The 23,971-nt window shown below is 39.8% G+C and overlaps 1 protein-coding gene across 1 annotated transcript in view; it reads right to left on the bottom strand.

Moving 5' to 3' along the window:
* Positions 1-23,971, bottom strand: part of PRKCA (protein kinase C alpha) — a 155,595-nt gene that overhangs the window by 88,005 nt on the left and 43,619 nt on the right. The window contains exon 2 of the mRNA XM_035897710.1: positions 8,179-8,261. The gene's annotated coding sequence lies outside the window, so the exon portion shown is untranslated. The remainder of the gene's footprint in view (positions 1-8,178; positions 8,262-23,971) is intronic.

The raw sequence follows: 23,971 nt of genomic DNA, 5'->3' as shown, positions 1-23,971 counted from the left end.
GTTAATTTTTAGGGCTTTGAGGTCAAAACCATAAGCATGAAACCTTTATTTCTCCATAAACTACTTTGGGCACTGCAGAGATTCAGAAGTCAGGGTAATGACAAGAAATAAAATACCTTTTTTTGTAACAAAAATATCCTTGCTGCCCTGTAAAATTTGTTTTAAAGTACTTACTGCATTGACTGTGACCTCTGTAGCTTGGTAACCCAGGACTAGCTTTTTGGGAAAGGGAAGTAGGAATACAGTAAGGAATTTCATATTTTGACAGAAGAATGTTTGCATTGGAATTGTCTTATAAGAACATTACCTCCTGTCCCCATCTAATAATGCTTATTGTAAACAAAGTCATCGTGATTAATAATTTTCCTAATTACAAAACATAGATATACAAACACATTGAGTCGGATCTCAATCTGTAAATAGAGGGGGGTTTATATTTTCTTTGTTTAGGGTATACAACGGAAAATTAAAAAAAAAAATATTGCATCAGAGCTGTTTAAGAATCACTTCAAAAAATTCATACCGGCTTCTCTTTAAGGGGGCATTTTTGCTAATCTGGCGAGCGGTAAACTGTATCTTGCCAGATCTTCCTGCTTTTGTGTATCTTTTGTGACGAAGTAAGAAGAGTTTTATCTTAATTAAAAAGAAAATATTTCTAGGACAAGATTGCTTATTATCCAAAATTCAGATTAGGAACAAACAAACCCCTTGGTGGCTCTGGTATTTATCAATTATGCTTGTTTGGTGCTCAGGTCACTCATGATGCGCCACACAGGTAATAGCTGCTTTTCACTGTAAAAACAACCAAATGGTTAAAAGCAAAGCAGACATGGCCTGCTGCTGCATTTCATTATCCTTGGGAACAGGCTGCAAAGCTTTCTGATTAAAATCCCTTTTTAACTAGTTCTGCAGTAAGTCTTAATACTGTGCTTCCAGTTACTGCCTTTTCTAGTCATGAGGGCTTGGGGGTTGGTTTTTCTTTTTTAATTCCCAAGACCAGTAAAGCAACTATCTTCTTCCACCCTGAAACCAGCCTCCTACACGTAAGCAGTCTGGAAGCATAATTAAAGGCCAGTGGGGGAAAAAAAAAAAAAAATTCAGCATTACCTGGAGCTGAATAGAAAAAGAAATGTGGTCAAGATGACTAAACCCTTCAGGACAGCCCAGTTGTATTCATTTACTCCTACTTAATATAGAGGCGTGACTCAAGGAAGAAGATCCTTCATATCGTTTGTGTCACGACCACAAATATCAAACTGAATGGTGAATGTGGACATGGGGATTGCTCCAAGCCTAAGGCCAAACCCAGGCTCGCTGCTGGACTCCTGGACTCATTTACAAATGATAATCTTCCACTGGTCCCCCTGCATATGGATTTTTGAGGTTCAATCTTTCTCCTCCCAACTCTACAATCATAGAAACCATAAAATGAAAAGCCTGATGGAGCCTTACAGGACTCGTCTCACCTCTCCCCTAGCTCCAAGGGCGCAGGTAATACCTACAGTGCTGTTTACAGAAGTAAACCCCCAAACAAAAATCTTAATTTCTTCTTTTGGTAGCTTGTTTCAGCAGTTACCCATCCTCACACCTAAAAAACTTGAGGGTTATGTAGTTAATTCTCCTTTGCCACAGGCTACCTGTATGATACCTGGTTACAACTTAACAGACATGGAAAATATTCAAAGGTCACGCTTTACAGACCTTTAACATTTTACTTCTTTTCTAAATTCCTCTCCAGAAGAGCTGCAGAATTCTACATAAAAGATCTCACTAAAAATAGAAATAATCATTTCTAACATATCCCTGCACGGAATTCATCGCCTTTGGGTCAGAGGTGTGCTGCTGCCCGGTACCCCGTGTATGACCCAAGTCCTCCTTCATCTTCTCCTGTGCTGGTGCTTTGCAATTGGTTCACATTGATTTTTCCCTCCCTTGCAAATGTGATTTTCTCTTTTTTCATTTCTTTTATTAAATTCTATCTTAATACATGAAAAAAATTCTGAACTTAACTACTGAAAATACTCAGCTCCTGCAGCATCCCACAGAACCTCACAGTTGTCCAAATTTAGACTGATTTTTCAAATGTGCTTAAGATAATAAAGCTCCCAAATAATTTCAATACCAAGAGGCTTATCGACTTTAAAATCTTTTCCATATATGTCACCTTCAACATGCATGAGGTCAGTTACCCTGCCAAATGGGATGAGATGGCTTTGCTGTTTCATTTTGCGTAAGCCCACATCTGTATCTTATAAATTCATTCTCTTCTAGGTGCTTAAATATTAAGAACTCACTGCAATTATGAGGACCAAAGTCAGATTTAATCTCCCTTGACTGTACAGTCACTTGCTCTCATTTGTATTTTTTTTCACTTTTTAATTTCTATTTCTTTTGTTCATAAACCTGCTTTGGATCCTATATTATTATGATCTGAAAGGAAAATAGTGCTGATCCAGAGACGGTGATGCCTGAGTTCTTGCGCACTCTATACTAAGTTTTATAAATTCATACTGAAAAAAATTAATACAGTCAAACACTACTTTAAATTACTGGTGATTTTTTTTTTTTTTTAGAATTCTATGGCATTGGGAACATTTTAATAAATCACATGCAGTTTGAAACACTTTCTGGTCACCACATTCCGTTTACAAAGGGAACAAAGATTTAAGTCTCAATTCTGAAGTATCTTTTCTGAAAGAAGCCTGACCAGCTATTCTGTAATATTAAACACTTCTTAACAAAGCTACTTACAGCAGCAGACCATTTTTGAGGTTGCCCTTACATTTTTGCAGTCATTTACTCAATTTTTAAAGCATTTCATTAATGACTTAAAACCGTTTTTATGCCCACTGAGCAATCTTCCAAAAACAAGTAGCTGAATTGGAGATGATGCTTCCTGTAACTTCAGAGTCCAACAGCAGCAGGAGCTGTTAAATTGTGCTCAATAGCATCACCACAAAAGAGTTGGCCATGAAGAGAAGATGAATAATTTCTGTTCAAACTACAGAGAGCCATTAGATAGCAGCAAAATAACTTCCTGAGCTGGTATTTTGCGAAGACACCAGAGCTCACCCCCTGCCAAGTATTAAGGGAATGTAAAATTTTGTGATTGTGTGAATTCTTATTTCATCTGACACAGGACAGCGTTCCCCAGACACCATCATTTCGGTACTAGGCAAGGGCAATCACTTCATGCACAAGTATTGTTTTCCTTCTGGCACAAACACAGACTTTTCAACCTCACACTCAGCAAAAAGAGGGTGATTTTAAGCTTTTCTCTCTTTTTTGCTCATCTTTACATTAATTTTAAAGTAACGAAAATAATCTATTCCCTCTTTTACAGCGATAGAATATTGTAGCACATAAAAATGTTACATGAGGAGACAATATTTGTACACCACTATTTTTAGCGTGATACAGACCACGGGAGTTTTATACAGCTGAGTAGTCCGAATGTATTAAATACTTCGCTATATGGCATGTAAGAAAGGCTAGGAAATAAGAAAAGGTCTGTGGACAGTAGAGTCTGAAATCTCTTTTGTTGTTTTGACTATATTTAAATACCTAGAAATTAAAAAAAAATAACTTTGGTTGCAACTGTTCAATATATTTAGAGAAATTACTGAAATTGTCAGTGGAGCTCCCCCTTTCCGCTGGGGATTGCTGCAGCCAAAAAATGTTAGGAACAGCTTTGAAAAGAACTACATGATAGAAATCTCTCTGTACACAGTTTAATTTAAAGTAGCTCAGTTCTCTCTTTCAAAAGAGCATTATTTTAAACACATACTTCGAGCCCGCCCTTTAGCCACAGATAGACATTTTGCTTTCACGAAATTCAGAATGAAGTTTCTAAAAATTATGGCTTTTCTCCCCTTCGGAGACCTCCTAACAGACCAATAAAGCCTACGGCTCAGAAACTCTCCATATCCCTGGAGGCACGTAGCGTGAATGCCATCCTATCTCGCCTCAAGACAAATCTATAAATAAGTCCTTGCCGTCATGGCCCAGATACCTCTGGCCTCAGCAGGGACGTTCTGAGTGCTTACCTGCAGGAGCTGCCGGCCAGAAATGCCCCCCTTGGCTCCTAGAGGCAGTTTTTGCCTCTCAGTGGGAAATGTTTCGACACTGCAATGTTTTGCATTTTAACCTTGGCTGCCCCCCATTGCGGGGCACCTATCTGGCTGTTAGACTTCGGGTTCTCCTTATTAAGTAAAACAAATTTAACTGATAATTACCCTAACAATGTATTTGTAAGGATTGCCACAGTCATGCTAAAGGAACAGTGTATGATAATTTAAAATTATTATAATATGTAAAAAAATAGTATTATAATATATAATTATTATCATTTATAATTATTGCTCTGGAAATTTTGATATTATTAATGACAATATTACTCTTACAATTAGTGGAAAGGATACATCATGCAAAGATACTGGAGAATTTGAGTATGCAAATTAATTGTGCACCTGCATGAAATAATTTAGAAAAGGACTTTTTAATATTTAAAATCTGCTAAACATGATGATAAGCTTTATAGCACACTACATTTCAGAACGAAGCTTGTACTAACTCGCATGGAAATAAGTTACTGAATTGTAGACATTCTAGTCAGACATTTCAGTAAATTAAAGTATAACATTCTACAATCCTCTTTGTGTAATAGGACCCACTAATGTAGCACAATTTTAATAAAACATATTTATTTTCTGTTTGCTTTTAATCTTCAAAGTGTTTTGGAGAGATCACTTCTGTGTGAATATTGAAAATGATCATTTGGTAACCCAAATACTAAAATAAGGCATTAGGCTGATTTATTTAATCACCAAGGCCAAAAAACCAAATCACAAAATGCAGTCAGCAATATTAAAGACTATTAACAACCTGCCACATAACAGATCCTATAACCATGCAGAAATTCTCAACAAAATTAAATGGTCTCACACACAGATGTGTGTTCTTATTTATGAACTTTAGAAGAAAAACCCTGAAGAACCCATGTTTTAAAAAAATAAAGAACACTTTCAAGAGTCAAGCCATGCGTTATAGATACAGCAGCCCTACTCCTGAGTGGCACCATTAAAATTGTCAACCAACGATAACTTTCATTAACATCTTAATGTTAATTGATCAACAACCACAACCAAGTACTAAGATAAAACTAGATTTAATTGTTTTATTCTACTTGTGTTTTAGGACCAACCAAAGCAAATCAGCAACGTATTGCATGTAGGTTTGAACTACACTTAGAGAACGAGTAATTAAAGAGACATTGTGTAATTGTTCAGACTGTGGCTGAAATACTGGCCCCTCTGATGCTCAACAGGTATTTTGCCATTGGCATCAGGATGGATCTGGCACTGGCACTGACCCTGGCTCATATCTGTATGGTGACCCTTACTGAGTTTGGCAATAACTCACTCACCTGATGTGGAAATTGTTGCCTAACCAACTTTGGCTGAGAGTTGCTAGGAAAGCAGGTCCCGCAGCAGACAGCGCAGTGCAACGTCGGTACTGGCACTGCCCACGTACACAATAGAGAAGGCATATGGAGAATTACAGAATTCAGAGAATCACCTGAATGCCATCCAGTGGGATGCAAATGGGTCGACTATACCTAAAGTCATCTGGACAGCAACAAAAAGTAGCAGCTATGGCTACTGTCTTTTAGAAACAGGAGACAGGGAGAGAGTAGGTCTTGCCACCTACCCTCTGTATGTTAGTTCAGTGACAAGAACATTCACCTGGACAGGGGAAACCTGGATTTTAGCCTTTCTGCGGCTCAAAGCACTTCAAATCCACAACTTCCAAATTCCCAAAGACCACTTTACCTGTTACACTATATAGACAGAGCCAAACTCCACACTTCCCTTCAAAGCTTAAAGAATTCAAGAACTTTCAGAAAACGAAGGGTATGAAGAATAATTTTGGTTCCTTGTTCCTGCCTTCATGATAGTTTTAATAGTAGAGTCTCCTTTGATAAAATGCACTAAGAAAGGCTACGAGCAACACCAGACTGAAGGCTGGCTTCCTTCCTGCAGGTTCAGTGAATGGCTGTAACATCAGCTTCCAACAAGTGTTCTAACTATGACATTATTGTCAAAAGTCTCTTCCTTTGAATTCTGTCACAAAAATGGACCTTGGCTCAGTTAAATGACTTTATTCAAGAAAGCTGTGCTGTACGCTAAGTGGAAAGAGATGCTTTATGTGCAGCCCTGAATACCTGTCAAAACTCCCAAGGAACACTTCGCAGCTGCACTGGTATTTCCTACACCCTGGTCCCATTCAACATCCTTAATGAACCTTTGGCAACATCCATGTCCTTTGCACAGGTAATCAGTGTAACTGCTCCGTGCTCAAATCCTGACTTCTTGAATCTTACTCTCTGACTTGATCTGCGGGTGTCCTTAACTTCTGGTGACTGCATCCATACATAGCAGGGCCCTTAGCTCAGACACTCTGAATCTCACCGTTGAAGTAATGCTCTTTTGGGGCATCGTGGCTCTTAAATGGCAACGAGTGACCAGGACTGCAGCAAGAGTGGCTGACGAAGAAAATTTGAGATGAGGAGCTAAGTGCAAAAAAATGAATAGGAGGAAAAAGACGGCTGGAGATACAGATATAAATGAAATGAAAACAGAGCGTTTCATGAGTTACCAGAACTGAATATAGAAAAAGATGGAAAGGTGAAAAGAAAGGCTTCAGTTACAATTATATTTTTAATATCACTCAGTTGATTTTAGCAGTGATATTTCCAGTACTGTGAAGCTTCTTCTGTTGTGAGCAGTTGCCAAGGTAGTAGTCATTGAAGCCAGGCAACCTCTGGGGAAGGGCAGCGTGCCGGAGCAGGCTCAGGAGAGGGTCACCTCCATAAGTGGGGAGGGGGCAGGGGAAGGAAGAGGAGGGACAGACATTGAGGACAGCAGTGTTTCCACCACCAACTTCAGAGTGCTGCCACGAGACTGTCAGACCTCACCCCTGCTCCACTCTCTCTGCGACCAGTGGAGAAAGACCAATGACAGGTATGACCGAGGCCACCTGGGACCAACGACAGGTATGACTGAGGCCATCTGGGACCAACCACAGGTATGACCAAGGCCACCTGAGACCTGGTTTGCTCTCTGGAAGTGACTGTCTCTATCAGCAAAACAGGAGACACTGAACAGGGTAACTACATGCCTAACTTAAGCATTTTTCTTATGTAACTAAATTCAGATCATGTGAAATGTTTAAAAAATAAACTGTTTTTAAATTCTTCACAGTTCTCTGACCTTCTCCTGTATTTAAATTTAAAATTAAGGAAACATTTTAACATCTCAAGTTTTCTAAAACCCGTTGTGGCTTCTGCCCATATATTGTTCATCAATCTCATGGCTAGCATATTAAAACAATCCACAAGAAGCTCATTAAAACCTAGCAAGAAAAGTCTTCTAGAGCATTTCATCAGAGGAGATAATAACCTACAATCTAGAGCATGAATATGTTATAAGAAACAAAACAGAGCCATTCAGACAAAGAACACTTGGAATGTATTGTTCCCATAAGCAGATGTTAAATTACTTCACTGTAAAGTGGAATTTATAAACCCCAAAGAAAACGTTATTTTTATGTGAACAAACAAGATTAGCTTATTACTTCAGCAGGGCGACACAAAACTCTCGTACGTGTGTTTCACCATGTAGGCAGATGCGTTGAAAGTAAAAACTAGTTGTCGACCAAAACCGCGACGTGTATACAGAAGTATTGACAGACTGGGTGTATCCCGACTGGCGTACTAGCTCAGGCATGAATATAGCTGTTTCGAAAACCTATCTCAGATAAGCCAGCTGGCTCAAGATTAAACTGTCATCTAATTGGAGCTATAGATCCTTGTGTGTACAGAGGACAAGGACCAAGCAAACAAGAATAAAAAGCTGACTTCATGCTTGGGTAAAGACCTCAGGGTTGTCACATTCTAAGGGATATTGATCTTGGCCACACATTCGTAGTTACTTTTCTTATCAAAAATAGATCTCGAAAGTCCTTAAATATTCACTTCAGAACTGTTAAAAACCACCAGGACTACACTTAATCTGTCATAAAGACCTTACCAATGTTGTTTGTAACGCATTCGCACAGTTAGGCGTAACAACGTAAAACTAGGCGTAAAAGCAACATATTAAATGTCAATGTACTTACATCAGTGTCAGGTCCCTTGTCAGCCCCAGGACAAGAGAAGGTAACAAACTCATGGCATCTCTTATGAACCACAAAACAGCAAACTAGTAAGAAAAGGGAAACCAACAGTTAGACTGGCATAGGTTTGGGGTTTTTTCTGTTGTAACAAATATAATTACAGAGGAAATAAAACTTATAGTCAAATATTTCACCTGTAAGTCAGTGAAAGAAAGCAGAGGCTCATGTTAAATAAAACCACACAAGAAAGGCAGACATCAAGTAAACAACATAATTAAAGAGGAGATAAGCACGCACATTTAAAAACCAAAAGACTCTACATAATGATAATTTTTTAATGTTTAAGACAGCCCATAATGTTAAAATACAGCGTGGGATGAACAATTCTATGAAGCCACATTTCCTGGATCTAAACCCATTTCTGTAACAGGAACTGTCAATGTGCATTCAGGCAAGAAGAGGAGGCATAAATGAGGAACACTAAGCTGGAATGAAACCCCTCCTTGGGTCTGGGATTTGTCCACCTGCACGCCTTGGTGAAGATGTCTACAAAGATCCAGCGTCTTTACTAGTTAATGACTTCTGTGAGAAACCAAAGCTCTGAGTGAAGACTGTTGTAGAGAACAAAGTGTTCTCATATCACAGAATGGCAGGAGATAATGGGAAAAGAAAATTAGCTCCCACTTACAATATGACTCCCTTTTAAAATTTATGAATGATCTGAAAGAACTTTTTCTTTCTGAGATAAGGAAAGCTTATGTTAATTTAATTATGCCATGTGACTGAGGCTATAGGTTGTCACACCGCATAGATCATACATGGACCACAAACCACATAAAAAGAATAAGTTGCTTGAGCGTGCTTACTTTGAGAAGCAGGTATTTTAGCTTTTCACCCTCACTACAGGTTCTTTTCTTCATGTTAAGCTTAGTTCAGATATTTCAAAAGTGGTCCCCATTTCAACAAAACAGAACAATCTAGATTTGAGATTGCGAAAATCTTGACATAAACACTATACCATCAAGCAATGAGTTGGGAGATTATAATGAAATGATTCAAAAGTAATTCACAATTTCTTTACAGAGAATATATTCCCTGAACGCTTTAAATTCTGCATTTCCAATACATAAAAATACACAATTTCAAAGGACACTTCTAAAGAATAAAATAGATTTTAATTGATTGGCAATTGCAAACACTGAATTTCCTCAACTCCAGTGGAAACCAAATTAAATTATCTCAGTTTTTCTGAAAGGCTCATTGCAGGAGGTATCTGTAACAGCTCTCCTTCCTGTTTAAAACATATATGAATTTCTTTCACCTACTGAAGAGAGCTGAGAAAGATGTTAGCAAGTGCACCTTCATGTCATTGCAGCATACAACGATGATTCCACCGTAATGCCAGGCTGGCCCCATTTACATCCTTAAGTCAGCTGTCTAGCTTTAAAGAAGTCTAATCACCCTTGTGTCTTTCTCCAGCTATTTTTCATCATCATCCCATGCAGCAGCAGTTGTTTCCAACGGGTCTATTTCTGACACGGCATATGTTTATTCTTTGGGCAAATGGAATAAAATGGGCTTTGCTCCACTGATTCCAGATAAGCTCTGCTGACTTCACATGAGCCAGAGTTCTGGCTCGATGTACACTGCCCACTTGGTTGTCTAGTTTGTTAATCAATCTAAATCCCAATGAATCCTGCAATTATCATTTCGATGGCTTGTTTCTACCAACTCAAAGATCACTAAGTGGCAATCACTATTATTATTACTTGCAGCTGAAAAATGTTTTACTTCCAAATTGTATTTTTGGTTCCAAAGCTTCCACTCTTGAAGACAATAGCCTGATTTATGTTTGCAAGAGTAAATCACATGAAAAAAAAATAATCCCGTTACATCCTTCAGAGAACAAAAAAGTTAACTAATCACTTTGGTATGCAATGATCATACAGTTGTGAAATACAAGATAATAATCTACGCACAAGATCGGAGAAATAACTCTGGAAAGGTTGTAGAACTGAGCTGCTCTACCGATGCCCACCTTTCAAATCAGGATCTTAGACTCTGGATACTCCAGCTCTGCCTTTATTCAGCAAGAGTGTACGTTACAGAAACTCTGCGTATTTGGGCATCTATTTGGGGCAGTATTTATGAAATACCATTGTCCCGTCCTATGTCGGAGCTGACAGCCTCTCACAGTGTTAAAGAATTCATTCAACTGAGACAATGCATCTATTTGGGGCAGTATTTATGAAATACCATCGTCCCGTCCTATGTCGGAGCTGACAGCCTCTCGCAGAGTGTTAAAGAATTCATTCAACTGAGACAACGTTTTTAATACGACATATCATAAGATATATCATAGGCACTGAGGAAACCCAGTGCCACTCTTTGCTACAGCCTCATGCTATGGAAAAGAACTTTAGCTACTGACTTCCGTGATAATCACCCTATGTGGGGAACCCTGACTCAGCTGCCAAAATATGCAAACCAGACAGCATTTGTCCTTTGGGACTTTAAGCTACACTTCAAAAAAAAAGTCACTTATTAAGGCTTTGATTATCAACGGTGACTACTGAACTTTTAAAAATCTTTCTGTTCCGTCTACTAATTGCATACCTCAACACCGACAGTCTCCATTCTTTTTCCTTTATTTCCCATTTGTATTTGCAATGGCTTACCTATCTCCAAAGACCTTGGTTCCTTAATAAGGAGTTGGAAAGCATCAGACCTGTCTCACCTTTTGAGAATACCCAAATGAGAACCAAATAGCTTGACGTAAAAATAAACAAGGAACAGGCAATTCTCATGGAGTCATAAATCTAAAGGGAAAAGAAGGGCGAACTAAAATCCCCTTAGCTGCCACCTTTCCCATACATGAAATTTAACATCCACATTTTCATTTTGAAATCCAGCCATTAAGAGTGTCTTCTGGCATTAGTTTTTAATGTCTTCATAATTTCACAAAGGAATAGAGAATGCCTGTAAAAATTTACTTAGTTCAGATAAGTGCAAACAAAATGTTATCTGCTCAAAATAACATGCCATTTTTTTAGGAGTAGAGATGAAAAATAACCTCTCGCTTGTTACTTGTTTTGAAAAGATGTTAATAGCTTCACATTGCTTATTGCAGCTGTTAAGGAGTCACATTATGTTCACCACTTTCTTGTAATGAAAGTTATATTACACTCCTTTGCAGAGACTGCCAGGGAATTTGTTGCTTTACATTTTAACAAGAGCAGAACCAGAAGTGAGCTGGCACACATTATGCATAGGAGCTCGAGAGCAAGTGGTATCTCGAGGCTGACAGTTAAAACGAAAAAGAAAATTATTGAGATATTTTCATGTTTTGACAGCGTGATTTTGATCTGTGGTATATATAATATAGTTGTGAGCTTCCATCCTTTCCAGCTGAGAGATAAATACTCTCTCGACAGCCCAGGGAGGGGGCACAGGGAGGGCACAGGGAGGAAGGGAGAGAACAAAACAGGCCTTGTGCTGCAAATCCAGGCTAACTGCTGGTGCTCCGCTGGCACGCTGCATCTACCAGGCTGATCCCTCGCCCTCCATCCTCCCAGCAGTGCTTCAGAGAGCAGAAAATGCAAAATGGCTATCATGAAAAGAAGGAAGAATGTGGTAAGGAGCACTCGCTGCCTTCTCAGATCAAACAAGCAGAAGATGCACTACATGATTTGTGGGATTTGTGCTACATAACGGAGGGCAGTTTATTCTATCCAACACTTCTCTGTTGGTGCACTGTACTGAGAAAAACATGTTGTTATTAATAATATATATACAGTCATCAGTCACTTATTGTTACAAGGCACTGCCGTAAATCTCAAACTGTTCTCTAAATTACGTGATGTGCGAAGGTTATCATGATATATTGTCGGGTGAGAGTCATCTGCTGAAAGTACTGTTACTGGTATACATATATGCCACAGACTGGTGAGACAGAAACGAAATATTACAATAATAAATAACAGAAGCAAACTTCTCTATTAGATGATCTTATTATATGATGGAGCGTGCCCAGAGAAGGGCAACGAAGCTGGGGAGGGGTCTGGAGCCCAAGGCTGATGGGGAGCGGCTGGGGGAGCTGGGGGTGTTCAGCCGGGAGAAAGAAGAGGAGGCTGAGGGGAGCCCTCATCGTTCCCTACAACTGCCTGACAGGAGGGGGGAGCCGGGGGGGGGTCGGGCTCTGCTCCCAGGGAACGGGCGATGGGATGAGGGGAAACGGCCTCAAGTTGCATCAGAAGAGTTTTAGGTTGGACATTGGGAAAAAATGTCTTCCCCAAAAGGGTTGTCAAGTACTGGAAGGGGCTGCCCAGGGAAGGGGTCGAGTCCCCACCCCTGGGGGGATTTAAAAGCCAGGCAGATGAGGTGCTTAGGGACAGGGTTTAGCAGTGGGATGGCAGGGTTAGGTTAATGGTTGGACTTGACGATCTTGGAGGGCTTTTCCAACCTAAACGATTCTATGGTTCTGCCTATCACGAAGAAAAGCCATTGCCGAGCCCCAGTCACCCACACATCATTCAGCCATGTGCCTGAAGAGCTCTACAGCCACAAGCATTCCAAAGAACTAGGGGTGAAAATATTAAGACAAAAGTCATATACTTTACAATTTGGAATTATTAGAAAACTCCCAGACGTATTTTTAAAAAATCACTTTTACACTCCCACTTTTGGAAGAAAAACAACAGGTTAGATGAGCCTGCCCAATAGACGTGAATATCTCTATCAACCACAGTATTTATTTATTCAGTAAAACAAATTAAGCTGCAAACCTAAAGGGCGGAGAGAATACATTTCTAAGCGAGTCTAGCTGAACTGCCAGTTATCATCTATAGAGAAACCAGTGAGTTTTTTTCAAATAATCTTTGACTCATTTTTTGTAATGGCCAAGAATATTCTCCCAACTCAAATGAGAAATTTATAAAATAAATGATAAATTTATAAAAGCTATTAAAGCTGTGGCTCTGCTGTTATGACATAATTAGTTGCCCAACACCACCACGTATACATATTCTTGCCTAAATAATTTGTTTCTAGGCTTCAAGTATTGATTCTTCCAGAGGAAGTGGTAGAAGAGGTCTGGTTGACAGCAACAGGGAAATGACTCTGCACACTCAGTATTTGTCGCTGGGTTTCTGCTTTTGGGTTTTGTTGTTGGGTTTTGAACAAGGATTGATTCAGAATTGGACTAAGGAGTTACGACAGGAGTATAATAAGCACGAAATTACTCTCGGAGTATATGAGAGAGCTTCGAGGGCCCCTGCAGTAGCTTGGAGCACCGCATGATTTTTACGTTGCTGTTTCACATGCTTTGCATTTTCAGGGAGGCCGCGGCCTTTCCCCAAGGGGTCCACACTGCTGGCAGACTTGTGTTTTCTGCATGACACCACGCAATGAATGAATTTGTCACATGGCATGCATTAGTTCATTCTAAGATTAAATACAGCAATTACATTAAACGGATATAGCGTACTACTTCAAAATAGACAAATAATTTAAATACTAACTACATTTGTTATTTAAACAAGCAGTACTGTTTAAATAAATTTGCTAGGAATAGATTAAACTCAGGAACAGAGAATATTTCCAGAGCAAGAAGAGTAATAATTAAGAAATAGGATTTAGCAATACTTATCCTTCTTTTCTGAACATCTTATGATTATAACTTGTAAAAAAATAATGAAAATCCCTTTTATATTAAATATAAACAAGGCTGTAGGTTATAAATCAAACACAAGTCAAAAGAAACACTACCTTTGAATGTTATTAGCATACCGAATCCATGGGGAATTTTTAAAAATCGCATTACCCTAACTTTTTTAACATACATAATTTATAACACATCAGCTAGTATTTCTGCCAATGTTTCACCCGATCTAGAAGGCAGTGCGATCTCAAGGGAGGACCCAGGCTAACGCTTACAACTGCTATATGTAATCTTTCCACTTGGCATTTACACCGCCTTTCTCACTAAAACAGCCTACAGCCCGGCGAGATACAGTCTGTTCCAAGGGAACATAGTTAATAAGAAAAACAACCATCTCTCCCCATCACCTTAACCTGTTCCTAAGCTTCTTAAAGCTCTTTTGTAACACCACTAGGTCACACAGCACCTTCACGGCACTAATCTGCGCAGTGCTACACATTGCCCGCCTCGTGGATTATCTTTATTTTCATTGCAGTTCCTACAAACCTCAAACCACCTTCCCCAAGCAGCATCAAAACCCTACCTTGAAGTCAAAGTGTACAGACTACATGAAATCAGTATCGATAAATTAGGGCTGATTCCTGCTTCTAAGCTCCAAGTCTCCCGGTCAGTAATTGGTTTGCATATCCTCAGATTCATACGCCCCACCTGGCTGCACAGATTTTCTCTTTCAATTTTGTCAAGTTCAACAAGGCTAAGTAAGGAGGGGGAGGACAGAAATAACATCTCTACTACACATTTTTAAAAATTTAAGAGAAAGTAATGGTTAACCGGACCAATATCTTATTTGTGTGAAAGGATTATACAGATCGTCTGGACAGTCTTAACTACTCAGGTCATTAACTCCTTTACACTAAGTATAAAACAGATGGATGTTGCTGGTAAGCTGGCTTTGCAAGATCTACAACAGTGGGCAAATACAGTCTGTATGCTGGGCAGGGAATGCATATGCATTTTCATTTACCCAAATAACTTCGGCAGACCTGGTACTACAGTGGGATAAAATTATAAATCTATACCTGCAGCTATATATGTAACACATTTTAAAAATAGTTTGGATTTAGTACACTACCTCACATAATATACTCGGGTTTGTCTGAGTACTATATTGAGACACATACTGTACAGACTTGTCATTTCTGCCTTCCATTACGGGGAAAAGAAGGCACAGGGTATTGGGTTTTTGTCCCCTAAAACTGTAGCGCAATGTTTGCAAAACTGAGGAAGAGTTTCAAAATACTAAAGTATGCAATGTAATATAAAGTATTCAACACTGTTTCAACCTACTTGTTAATTATGAACTTTTTAAAAGATAGAGATCACTGTTTCTATGTAAAGTCCTTGCTAAAATTTCACAAAGCCATTTATCTCTCTCCTTCGAGGTGTCCCATTTTATAAATGGATAATAACCCCGAAGTCATCTATCAAAACCGGTGTTGGAACAGCTATTTCAAGAACTTGCAACAGCGAAAAAAGATGACCCACAATCACAGCCTTTTTATATCACTCCTATAGTATGAATTCACGTTAGTTTAAAAATCTGCTGATCTTAACATGTTGTATGCCAGCAGCAAAGACACTCTGGGTGTCTGCCATAATCTGCTTTGTAGCTGTGTACAAGCACATCAGCAAGGAGCAGCACGGCTCTTTCAATTAAAGAACCTAACACTATATGAAAGCCCACAAATGCTTCCCGTGAACACTGAACATCAGTTCTTCAGATTTTTCAACTAATTCAGCAATGCCCTGAATTGCAGAAATGGGATGTCTTAAATAAAGCAGCTGCCTTCAGTTTGATATACTACACAGCGCAAAAATAAAGGGCTGAGAAAGCGAGCGGTAGGAAGCAGCACAGGCTGCACGCATTTCCAGACTGTATGAAAGGATGGGATACAAGAAAAAAAACAATCTCCAGTATGCAGCTGTTGGGCTTTGTTTGATTTCGTTTTGTAATACAGCTGGAATCCAAGAGAAAGCAAAGAGCTTTCGGAAAATCATGGTAACTGCCTCTACCGATGCTACAAGACACAGCCTCATGGAATCCCAGTCACACCATCTAGCATGAAAAAAGGAGGAGGTCCTCAATGAGCAGAACCTCCACTAAAACTAAGAGCAGTCACAGTGGCTTTGCAATTACAAGCCCAGTCACCATCACACACCACGTTCTTCTACTCCTGACTCCATCCACTAAGCCCAGGACCAGCTCGACGGAGCCCCGGCCTGGGAAGCTGCCGTGACCAGAGCTGCTCCTCGCTGCCAACCAAGCTGAAAACTTTCTTGTTCAGTCATGAGATGCCTAATGCACTGAAGACAAACGTCTGAAAGACTTATGTGATTTCTTCATCTTTCATCTCACGTTAAATCACCCACACGGTCAATTTACCACAGCCTGCGCCACGCTTCACAGTAACGTCCGAATCCGTTCACAGCTCAGAGCACGGAAAACTGATGGAATACAGAGAACGTGCTAGTACAGCTGTAAGGTTTTGCCGTGAGGTTTTTAGAAACATTCGGGAATATTTTAGTACTAATGTTATAGCTTGTTTTTCTCAGCACTTCATAATTTAATGATATCAAGCTACTGGTGGCTGTAAACCAAAACATTTCCTCCTTTGAGTGTAATTTGTACGGACACAAATATAACAAGTGAAATGCCAGATCTGAATGCCAAGAGCTGAACATTAAGTATTTTAGTATATTTTGAATTTAAGTCCAGGCTTTCAGTTGTGTTTGAGAAACCTTCTAACATACTAACAAAATTAATGAACCTTACTTGCCAGTAAACACAATCCACACGCTCATTCCGTTATTGCCCAAAGTTGGGACTTATTTATCCTCAGGGTGGGAAGAAGAGAGGCCAGGATGGCACTGAACAAGCCGTTTGAAATACGAACAGAGCCTTATCCCAAGCACTAAACTGAAAGAAAGAAACTCCCTGTGACACCTGTTTGGACACAATCCTGGTAAGAGAATTACTTCACAATGGCTAATACAACAAGGATCATCACGTAGTTCTGCACATCATACGCTAAAGTCACTAAAAAGATGACAGAATCCTCTGACGTTAACCGCCACAGAATCACGATTCCAGAATCGCGTGATGGGGCTTCAGACGCGTTAAAGCAAAATACTCACGCCTTGCACATACGTTTATTTTGAAAAGAAAGGAGAGCACTTCATTTTAAAGGACAAAAGATCTAATCCCACAAAGCCAATACTGTAACAGCATTTATGGGCCATTTAATATTTGTGCCTGGTATAGAATTACATAAATTTAAATATGAAGAAAATCATGATACTGATCCACAGAAACACTAGCCCAGACCACTTTCTTCTCTTCAGTCCAATTTCATGTGCTCCTTCAAGTTTCTTTCAGCATGGGGAAGGTCTAAATCAAAAGATAATTATAAAACTTCTTAAATCTTGTCACAAAAACCTCACCTTGTATTGCTTAATGACAATGATTATCGCTGTAAGAGTTAAACTAAATGCACTTTAACTGCAACAATTAGCTCATGTTTGTTTGCGCGATTAATCAGTTCCGTAGCCTGCTCTATGGTGTGCTAAAATGACTGCATTAAAAATGAAAGATATTAATTTTGTGCCCCAAAGGCACAAAAAACCCTTGAAAGGCATTATTTAGTCTCTTGCTGACACCAAACCAAATCATTTGGATATAATGAAATTGTCAGTATTTACTGCATTACTGTATTTGCAGCGCAATACGTAGTTTCTTTAGTTAGAAGATACACAGACATTCCCACTTGGTGCTGGATTGTAATTACTATTATGATTCAGATCTGGTAATTTATTCTACATTAGCTCAGATTTGGTAGCTTTCTTTTCCTGAACACAAAGAGGGTATTAATACATACCCATTACAGTCCTGTTAACTTATAACTTATATGAAAATAACGGTCCAATCGACTAACAAAAGGGAAGACATTAAAGACACATGAACACCACCAACCGGTGCCGACTACATCAACCCGGGATGGGCAGCAGTAGGTAGCTATGGAAGCACAGCCTTCGGTGTGGAGTTACGTACTGCGCCAACAAACTGCTCAATACAGAGTTCCACAGTGTATGGTTATCACAGTTGGAAGACTTCTAGTTGACAGATGATTACCAGATTACTTCATTTATACCTTCGCAGTGACCCACAAGAAGATGCAAAGGGTAAAAGTAGGGGATGGGACGGACATTGGAAGAACGTGCCACGCAAGAGCAGCTCGCATTGGTCTGCGGTAACGAGCCTCTCGCCTCCTCTTCTCCCCAGGTTTTTGGACGACTACAACTTCACGATCAAAGAGCCAGCAGCCTCTTGCCATTCCTGCCCCGAGGCCTCCAAAAGTTCCAATCCAAGAAAACACAGTTTTTTGGGGTTTTTTTATGGCAATAATTATTCTCTGCCGCTTTCAAGCTATGAAAAGCATGGCTTGAATGGGAAAAAGCATTTTATAATAAAAAGGTTCAAAAGCTATGGCTAAAATTTTTGAAGGATACAAAGGAAAAAGAGAAAGTTCAGCTCCTTTTGGACATGAGGGATACTAATAAAACCAACGGATCATCACTTCAGACGCTTTTCTCAAAGGGTTCAGACTGGGGTTTTTAATCTTACCCACCCACTCTGTTTCAGTAGTAGCATTATATCAGGAAATTGAAGAGGTTTTGTTAAATTAAGATTATTCCTGTTGCTGTTTCTCTTCATTATTTTTGTTACCCAACAGATGCCCGAGATTTGTTGCAAGTCTTATCCAATTACGTAAGTCATCTGCTAGAAACTTCAAAATCCCTTTTCTGCTCTCATCAGTCATGGAAAACATAGTTTCATCCCAAAGTAACGGCAAGTTCTCAGGAAGGAAAACAACACACACGAAAAAATAAAACTCCGCGTTAGACCAATTACAGTTAGAAATTTATTGCCAAGGTAAGACAACACATAAGACAACAAACACACAGAGACACCAGTTACAGAATCAAGAAAATTCACCCTCAGCCAACAGGCAGAAGACTTTGTTACCCCACTGTGTTTGAAGGGTACATTATTTACTCATAACAAGCAGATTAATTTCCTAGGTTTGGCAGTTACCAAAATGACATGGCCGAGTGAATGACATAAGTTACAGTAATTCATTCCAAAAAGCAAAAGTGGTGTCTATAGGAAACGCCTGTGGCTTCAGAGGTAGGTAGAACATACACAACAAAATATGAAACCATGGGAACATGTCATTTATTTATGAACAAATTGTTTCCGTTTGCAGTAAAACATTTAAAGAAAAAAAAATCAAAACAAAGAATTAATTGAGATGGGAGATTTCCAGCAAGAAAACCAGCCAGGCAGCGGAATCTGTCACCATACAGTCACTGTAACTTTTGAAGTTAAAGGTACGTTCTGAGCATGAATTCAGGACAACTGAACTAATGGTACCCATCAGTCTACTAATTCCGCGCTAGGCTTTCATGTACAGCCCTTCTTAGTACACACATCTTGGTTCCCAGCGCTTTGCCAGCTCAAACGTTTGCACTCTCGGGGAAACACTACATCAGCACGCAGAGCTGACATAGTGATGATTTCTTAAGTCATGGTTAAGTGACCACTTTAATTTGACATATGGCACATTGCTGTCAAAACCAGTGGCCCTGTCTGCTTCCTTCTATGTCTTAACATTTATGCAGTCGATTTTTTTTTTTGGCAAGGTTAGGTTTTAGCTGGACCAGTTCCCTGAGCTAGCTCAATACCCAGAACGTGAAAGTTCATGTAGCACAAAAATAGAACTACAAGACCACCCAGCAGCCTAGACTTATGCTGATTTATACTAAAGAAAGCAACCACGTGATAACAACCTCTGTGAATGTTAAAACTCAATCCATCTTGCATGATTAAGTCAAAGAACTGAGAAGATTTCTTCAGTTTGTCTAGATGGTTGGCAAAGATTTCAAAACATTTTTCAATTATAGACAACATTCCAAGAATTTGATCTTTATCTCAAAATGCTCCCCAAAATTTTGAGTTTTGTGTTTGAGTTCTTAGTTCTTAGAATAACAGCTATTCTTCTTATTAAGTCCTATAGGACTTTGACTATGAAAATAATACACAAGCATGTTCCACTTTATGGTAATGCCATATTTGTGTAGTTTTCCCTGGCTAACTGAAGCAGCAATATAAACAGTATTTCTTAGTTTATGTCAGAGAGAATGAGTAGTATTCTCACGAAATGGAAAGGTAAACACTATTTCCTATCCCATGTATTTACTAAAAGCAATATATTAGCGTAAGTAAAAACCGAGGCAGCGATACATTAGCTGACATTCATCTGAGAATACTGCTCACAACAGGCCAAGAATTTTCAAGCATCAATAAGGGACTGGAATTCAGTAAGCCATGACTCAACCCCCCGAAAAACCAAAAGGAAGAGATTGCAACTCATTCCCACTCACCACGGAACATGCATAAAGGGTCTACAGTCCAAAAGTGAAGCAAATTGATTTCTGTCATTACTGTCTTTTCAGACTCGTTTTATTCAAGGCTGTACTGTACGACATGTTAGCACTTTAGAAGAGATCATAAAGGCTACTGAAAAATTAAAGCATTCTGTAATTGCACCTCAAATCTGTAACTTGGTCAGGAAAGTAACAACCAAAATCTGAGCTTTCAGTTGACAGATTACTAATAGGTAAAATAAGACATCTCTCTATTTTCTATGTGTGTTAAAAAAGTAATAAAACCTTTATGAATATTTCTTGAAACTGCTGAAACCACTTTCTTTTGGACTTTAAAGTTTTTCTGACATAAATAATAAGTATTTTCCCTCACTAACTTAACTCTCCCCCTTCTTATATACAGTGCAACAAAGCAATTCAGCCTTTTTATAAAATGCATTTACGTCATTAGAAATTAGTCTTTTCCAAAGTCTCCACCATGCACTTACGGATACCTGGGATGCTGTATCATCCCCAAACCAATAAAGCTACTAGTGGATCTATTAATTCTAAAAGATACGTTATTGCTAGAGGCATAGCATAAATCACCCCACTAGGCATCTGGATAAGTTAAAAAAGACCTAGTTTATTTTTCCCCAGGAAGAAGAAAGTACAGGTCAGAATTGTAAATGGCATTAGACTCCCTGCTCAACAGTAGCACTCTTCCAGCCCTCCAGTGAGTCAGGGGGGAAAAAATTAAAAAAACCCAACCAACAAACCCCAGGCACTCGATCTGGCATCCAGCCCCCAAATGACATCTGGGAGCAGTTAGTCACTAGATACATAATGCATGGAGTGCGGATCTGCGTTCCGCCGGGCAGCCCAGCGCAGCAGTTGGTTGCAATCACGTCCCACATTTCCAAACCACACCAGGACAAGAACGAAACTGCATGCATCCATGCATGCAAGTGCACAACCATGAATGCAAGAAAATCCACGCAACCATGGCAAGGAACACACTGCAAGAAAATCCACGCAACCATGGCAAGGAACACACTGCAAGAAAATCCACGCAACCATGGCAAGGAACACATGCAGACAGTACTGTTGAGTAGTCTGCATGAGCCCACAGAGAGAAAAGACATCGATACCGTAATTAAAGCACTTCAACGGGACAAGATTGCTTTGTTGTGCTACGAAACCCATATAATGATGATGGGAAACAGCAAACACTGAGGATGGATGACAAAACCTCAAGGTTTATTGAACAGAGTACATGATCCAGAAAGTCTGAGGCAAGTCACCTCACTTAAATAATTTCCCAGTGCTACAGTCTGTGCTTACACTTCTCTTACCTCCCGAGTCGCGTAATTCAGACATTCAACATTGCCCGTTGAATGTCTAAGTTCTAATGGATCAACATCTGTACTTGGCACTGTCTCGCCTTAGGCCTCAGTTTAGTAACAAAGATTATTCCACAGCTAGTTTGGAGCAAGATACAAAAAAAAGCCATTTTTCTCTTGCAAGATTTGGATTTAAGTCCTTATTATCAATATCCTGAATAATGCCCTTTTAGATAACGCAGCTCATTCATTACATCCCACCCGCACTTCTTAAACGCCGTTTAATACTTCTGATTGTGAATATTCCATTATTTCAGCCAAAAATAGTTTCTGTTTTCAATCATTTTATGCCTTTTAATGCTGCACACTGCAGGGTGCTTAAATCCTTCACAAATTGAGTAAAATAATGCACTAGAACTGTATGAAAGCAAGCGATTTATATAAAACTGCATGTTCTCTCTGTAAACAACGTAGAACTGTTACAGAAATGGATGGAAAATAACAAATTCCAGTAGATTCCAACTGGCATGCAAACAAATGAATTCAATGTGAATTATGTTGAAGTGGTACAATAAATGTAGAACTAATTTCAGGCTCCAAAGTTTGAAAAAGTGCATCCCACATACAGAACAGTATCATACATCAACAAACCACTGTATAAGAAATCAAATTTCCATTAATACCTGAACGCAACATGAATTTTCAGTGTGGCAGGAGCTTTGCTTCAAAGCTGTCATGATTAAGTTACAAACATGCCATTCATAAATTCAGTGCAGAACTGAACTGCATCTTAGGCAAACGGCCAGGAGAGAGGGAGAGAATGCAAAGAGGTTGCAAAACGCTCCAGCTAGAGCCTTTCCATAGAAAGTTTCTTTGGAAAATTAGCTGCTTCGCTAGTCTGGGTAAAAACATCCCTCCAAATTGGAGAGCAACCCTACAACGGCTGAAGTCTACAGTTTCAGTGCAGCAAGAATTCTCCTACGGCACAGGCCGTCTGCGCTCGAGGGGCAGAAAAAAGCTAAACCACCTCAGCTTGTCAAATCCTCTCCTCAGGAACGGCACATTAGTCTGTGTACAGTTTCCTATCTATGTCACCCAGGCATAAACCAGCATCACGGCTTAAAGAAATGGTCCTGGTACCTACCCCGCTCCCCAGCTGCTTATTCCCGCCCTGGACCGGACCCTTCTTTTTGCTGGCACTCTTGGCTGAGTGGGCACGAGGGTACTTACCCAAGGATTCCTTGGCACGTTACTGGTGCTTATATGCTGGTGTAGCAAAAAACTGCCATTACGGCACCAGAACGGATTGGTGTGCAGGCGATTAAGAAGGCGACTGCCTGAACCGGAGCTCCGGGGCAGGACCAGACCACTGCCAGCAGTTTACCTGGGTTGTGGAACAGCACCATAGTCTTCATCAAGAAAGGCTCAGCCTCTTCACGACGGAGATCAGACAGGAAAACTCCTGTTTCAGATTTTGTCCCATTTCCCCAGCCATCTGCTACTCCTTTATTTTAACATTATAAACCTCTAAAGGCAAAGATTGCACTTTGAAATATTAATCGTTAAATTCTAGGAAAAAAAATACAGAGGCTGCCTGAGCTACATTAGATGTAATCGGTGAGAATTTCTACAAATGAAAAAGCAATGGATGTATTTGTTCTGAAACTCACTGACTGGGTAAAACTCGTTACAAACAGATTTATGAAAGTGACTCAGAATTTGGAACAAATTGAAGATGAGTAACAAAAAAAAAAGGAACATAAAAAATGTGTTCTATTATTTTAAAATAATGTGCAGTGCTGACAATGTGCATTGAAGCTGCTGAGGACGGAGCCCCGGTTTCTTTATTCCAGTACCTTTACATTTGTTTCCTTCTCCGTACCGCCTTACAGTACCACTGCAGAATTAAGGTGGTTTTTTACATTTTCTTCTCAGACAGACACCCGCTAGGCAACAGCTAACACTGCTACCACTAGTCATACAGGTATTCCCGCAATCAGGAATTCACAGTTAATTTCCCTGCTGCACAACGGAATCTCATTCTTATCACAGAACTTCCGTATTTCTGTAAAACAGATTTTTTTAAAAGCTACGCATTGGGTTTGTGTGGCAAGGTTTGGGCAGCGGGGGGGCTACAGGGGTGATTTCTGTGAGAAGCTGCTAAAAGCTTCCCCCCATGGCTGACAGAGCCAACGCCAGCCGGCTCTGAGAGGGACCCAACGCTGGCCAAGGCTGAGCCCATCAGTGACAGCGGTACCGCCTCTGGGAGCCGCTGGGGGCAGGATTCGGAATGCAGGAGGCGAGCAGCCCT

The sequence above is a fragment of the Egretta garzetta genome, unplaced genomic scaffold (genome assembly GCF_000687185.1).
Source record: "Egretta garzetta isolate BGI_Z169 unplaced genomic scaffold, ASM68718v1 scaffold787, whole genome shotgun sequence".
Classification (NCBI taxonomy): domain Eukaryota; kingdom Metazoa; phylum Chordata; class Aves; order Pelecaniformes; family Ardeidae; genus Egretta; species Egretta garzetta.
This window is presented reverse-complemented; position numbering and strand designations above follow the sequence as displayed.